Here is a 5489-nt window from a genome sequence, read left to right as displayed (position 1 = left end):
AGGCAGAAGATGTGTAAAAGAGATTCTGGTGCAGCATGTTTATATGCATCGAGAACTTCAATTGCGAGAATATCCAGCTTATCTTCCACATCATAGACCAAATTGTAAACACATAATATAACTTAAATTATTTTCAAGGCATAATTGTTTCTCTCTTTATAACTAAGATGATCTTTCTGAATGTTTCAGATCTATATCCTTCATCATACGAGGAGTGGCAACCAGTGGAATGCATTTTAGGATTCTTCAATGTCGTATACGGCGCGATAGGAGAGCTACAGTACAAAGGTAGATCTGTAAGAGACTTGGCTAAAGCGGGTATTTTTTTCTATGATCACTTCTACCAGCTATTGGACCATGCTCATTCTTATGGCATATTCCAAAGGAAAAAATTTTTAGAATGGAATATAATAGACTGGCCTGTTCCCGATGGAAGTATAATAGAGGCATATAGAGCCAAACTATATGCAGAAGTGCAGCATTCATTGAAACCAAATATTGCAACAAGAATAGTCAAAATCACAGTTTTTATGCCTGTCAATGTTTTCATAGATATTTTTCAAGAATATTCAATCAGAGTTTGTAAGACTATGTTTTCTTTTAAAGCAAAAGGCTATGATGACATTCCAAAATTTTTGGATGATGGTTGGGATAAAATTATGGCCAACACTATGTATTGTGAGGTTGTCCATGACACAATCAATCTCAAGTATATGTTTGCCTCCAAGAATTTTATTTTCTCATTTTACTATAAACAAAGCAGGATGATAGGTACACAACTAGTACCAATGGAACAAGATGAGAGCTCTTCATATCTAGAAAATGATATTATTGATATAGATGTTGTCGAGAATGGCATTTTAATAGCATCCATCACACTTGGAAGATATTGCACACTCTCTCGATTACGGAATGACATTATAAATGAGACTGAAGGGAGTGTCTGCATGGGATTTTCATTCATTTTAAACAACAAAAAGGTAAACTGAGTTTCCTAAAGTACTCATTCAAGATTGGCAAATTTATTTTATCAAAATTTTAATTCAAAAAATGTAGACATCTCATTTTCAAACTGTGATTTTGTTTCAGATACTGCAAAGAAGAGAAGGCAAGATACAATGCATAGATATTGCAAGAAGAACAATTCAAATAGTTCAATCATCTTGAACTCAGGTACAATAGACAATTCATATATACTTTTAGCAGACAGTAAAAGCATTATAGAATTCTTAACATTTTCAAACCAAGAAGTGATCCATTGAGAAAAAGTAATTGCATTTATCTTTACATTTACTGTTGTTGTTCTTAGATGTACAGAGGAGGGTATATCTACAGATGTATATAGAGGAGGGTATATCTACAGATGTACAAATAATCCTATATTTGGTTTCTAGCTCAGGCTGAGCCTGGCTTTGGTCCAAAGACACAGATAAAGGCTCCTTGTTGATATGGCTCTCCCTCGGCTTCTCCTTTTGCTCCCCTCAGTTATATCCGAAGACTTCATATTTCATGGGAGAGGCTCATGATCTTCCATTTTCATCTCCTCAGGCACTTTGGAAGGCTGTTCCTGAACTTTCTGGAACCCATCAAGAATGTTATCATTTAGATTAAAAGATTTCAAATCATCTTTCTGCTCAGTAATCACTTCTACATCAATATTGGAAGGAGATATTGGCTGGTTTAGAATTGGAGGAGATGCAGGAATAGGAGAAGTAAGTCCTCGCAACCTCAAAATTGTATTAGCTCTGAAACTATAGACATAGTCAAAGCCAAAACTATCTTCTTGCATCTGCAATAAAGAAAATATTATTTTCAGAAACTGACTGCATTTATGTTAAAAAAATTGATGATTGTAAATCTTTTGACTTACAAACTCAGGCTGCTTCTCTCCAAAGTAGGAGTCCAACATGTATTTAGCTGCTATAAGTAATCTCCATCCACAAGAATATGGGTCTTTTGTTGTGGTGTCTGTAAATAAATTATAGGGAAACGTGAGAGAGAGAGAGAGAGAGACACACACACACACTGTGACACACACCCTGTTTGTTTGTTTTTACGTACGAGCAGCGCTCTGGGAGATTATTTATTTAAAAAACCAAAACAAAAACATGTTTTTTAACCAATCAAAATAAAAACCACTCTTTAATCTATCCCCCATTTTTTTAAAAAAACCAAATACGCAGTGAATTAATTAGAAAGCCAAAAAATACATCAAATCACCCAAGGAAAAGGTGATAAGCTAGGTGAGTATTCATATACATCAGGACTCTTCAGACAAAAGAAGTAAGCTGGGGGTGGGTAGCCATATACATGAGGACCTTTTACATAGAAGTGCCACACTGACCAGGCTAACATAATGATTTACAAATTGTCAATTTCCGCCTGTAGCTTAGCCACAAATTCATGAGCTTTTTCAAATCTCCTTGCCAGGTCATGTATGTCATCAGAAAGCTCCTGTAACCATTCGTGTGTGATGTTCATTGTTCCATCCTCTTCCAATGCCTGATGAGAGTCACTGTCTTGTTCACTGTAAAACTTCACTGCATCTTTAATCACCCCAACGTGCCGCCTGTAAATTCTTACCCTGTCCATCTTGAGAGTAGAATCCTGCACTACACATCCAAAAAAGAGGGCTTTCATGCTGAGAGCCTGAAAAGCAGTAGTAAATAGAACATTATTTCTGAAGGACCATATGACCCAAAGAAATTCTGCCCTACACTTGTTCCAATATTCATAAATCAAAGACACTGAGTCTCCTAATATCAGTTGTTTCCAAGAGGTGGGAAATCCTAATGTCCTGAACAAAGGGGCTAAAATTGGGGAGTTAGTTGGGCAATTGAGGAAAATATGGGGAATATCCTCAACTGACTATTTACATCTTGTACATAATCCATCACTCTGACCCACTTCCCTGCTTTTGGAACCAGTCCATACAGCTTTGTGGAGCAAAAGCCACAGCAAAACTGAGTGTTTGGGCTGAATGTTACTAGAGCTGCCAGATGCTCTGGAACTTAAAAGCCCACTGTTGTCTGTCCAGTGCTAAGTGCCATCTCTTGTTTAATGTGACATGTAAAGGAGGGACCAGCTCTCTTGAGCATGAGGGAAGGTTTTTAAGGGAAGCGCCTCCTTTCCATATTACATCTCTGAAGGATGGAGAGCTATCAGTCTCAAATATCCAATACAGATCTTTAGGGAACATAGATATTCTGTTAGCTATCAGCTGAATTTCCCAAGGTTAGAAGGGAATAGAAATGAGTAACTGTTCAAAAGAATACCACCTGTTGTTGTTCACATCCCATAGATCAAACCAGGTCCTAATACCTTTCTCATGAACTCTTCTGGCTGTTCTAACCTGGGGTGGGGGAAGCAGAGGAATAGGTGGCTTGGACCACCACATGGATTCTTCTTTTCTGATGGTTTGATCTTTTCTATTATCATTTCTGAACTGAAGCAAATGTCTCCATCTGTTCCAAGCCTGCCAGAGGGACTTGAGAAGGAGGGACCCCACAGGAGTGACTTCAGCTGGGCCAAAAAAGATGGTAACCCAAGGGAGATTGGCCCACTATTTGTGTTCTTTGAGATAAAACTGATTCAGTTTCCTAAATAGAAGGAAAGCCCAGTCAGCAGAGGGCTGGTCCAACGCTCTGATTATAACTTTGATAGCAAGTTTGTCTGCCCACCCTCTTAAATCTCTGACTCCTAGGCCACCTTTATTCTTAGGGAGGATGCAGATTTCCCATTTCACCTTAGCAGCACCCTTCTTGTTAGGATCTCCAGACCACAAAATTCCTACATATCTTGACCACTTCTTTCAAATGGCAATCTGGGGGTCTCCAACAGCTGAGAAAGAATAGAAGGTAGGCAAAGATGAAGTGGTTGAGCACAAACACTCTGCCTGCAATATTGGCCTAATATCCCAGTTCAGCTTTCCTTTAAATCTCTCCAGCACCCATTCCCATCTCTACTTCATAGTAATGCCAAAGCCCATAGGGATGCCTAGTAGCCTAAAGGGCTATCCTTCTGGAATAATAGTGCATCCTTGACTTGCCATCCATTCAGGAATGGGGGAGATGAAGGACCTGACTCCAGTTTTATGGTGGTTGATCTTGGAGCCTGAGGCAAAGCAAAAAATACCCAATGCCTTCCAAAAGTTCTTCAAGGAGCTTTCTTCGTTTTTCAGCAGTGCATTTGTGTCATCAGCAAACTGAGATAGGCAAAGCTGTTTGGAGGAGTTGGGGAGGTTGATTCCCTTTATCAATTGTCTTTCCATACACCCTTTGATTAAGCAGTTAAAGCCATCTCCTGCTATGGCAAATAGCAGTGGGGCTAGGGGGCATCCTTGCCTGACTGACCTATTCAAACTGAAGGCTTCAGAAAGCATGCCATTGATGGCAACTTTAGCATGTGCATTTCTCAGCAAGGTCTGGACAAAACCCACCAACCCCAAGTTCTCCCCAAATCCCATGTGGGAAAGGCTTTCCAAAATGAAGGACCATTCCAGTCTATCATAAGCTTTGTCATAATCCACTTTGACAAACACAAAGTCTTGTTCAGTCTCCTCAGCATGTTCAATCCCTTCCCAAAGTACAATTACTGCTTCAAGAATCCTCCTCCCTTTAATGAACCCTTTTTGCTCTTCACTAATCCACTTGGAGAGGTGGCTGGAAATTCTGTTGGCAACAGCTTTGGCAAAAATCTTGTAGCAAGTGTTCAGCATAGTAAGTGGCCTCCAGTTTCCCAGCTCATCCTTTGGACCTCTTTTATGAATCAGCTTAATAACTCCTGTGTTTATAAGGTTAGGAAGTGCCTTGTACTTCACAGATTCTTCCCACACTTTCAGCAGGCAGGGAGTTAACTCCTCTTTATACACCTGGAAAAATTCAGCAGGTAGTCCATCCAAGCCGGGGGTTTTATTGGGCTTCAACTGTTCAATAGCTGCATACAGGTCAACCTGACTAATCAGAGAATCAATCAGGGGAACAGCCTTAGCTGGGATGACTTTATTCCTAACCTCCCAGATTAGATCCCTATTGGCTCTTACTTCTGCTGTAACTTCTTCTTTTGGGCTGAAGAGAGCTTCAAAGTGTTTTTTTACAAACTCCAAATTGTGGGTGTCTGATTCAGCTGGACCATTTTCAGTCAACAATCTTGGCATGATTTCCTTGACATTCTTCTCCCTCAGGAGTTTGAACATCTCCTTTGAGGGCCTGCCTACTTTCCTAGCCCACCACTCTTTAAAAAAGAGAGTTGAGTGCTGGAGGGCCAACTCTTCTTCCACCCTTAGCTGACTTCTAAGGACCAGAATTTGATTTTGAATATCCAAAGAAGTAGAATGGCCAGACTCCAGCCTGCACAATTCTGAGTAGATTTGCTCTTTCTTTTCCTTTCTCATTCTAGTCATAGACTTTCTAGTAAGGATGAGAAACTGCTGCGTTTTCCTAACAGTTGGAATTCCAACACTTTGCAGGAGAAACTTTCTGGCCAAAAGA

At 39.8% G+C, this 5489-nt stretch overlaps 1 pseudogene; it reads right to left on the bottom strand.

Moving 5' to 3' along the window:
- Positions 1 to 2343: 2343 nt before the first annotated feature.
- Positions 2344 to 5055, bottom strand: LOC147625204 (uncharacterized; annotated as a pseudogene).
- Between the last annotated feature and the right edge of the window lie 434 nt (positions 5056 to 5489).

The sequence above is a fragment of the Cibotium barometz genome, chromosome 24 (genome assembly GCF_041138505.1).
Source record: "Cibotium barometz isolate CiBa-2024 chromosome 24, ASM4113850v1, whole genome shotgun sequence".
NCBI lineage: Eukaryota > Viridiplantae > Streptophyta > Polypodiopsida > Cyatheales > Cibotiaceae > Cibotium > Cibotium barometz.
Note: the sequence above shows the minus strand (reverse complement) of the source record. Positions and strands in the feature narration are given on the sequence as shown.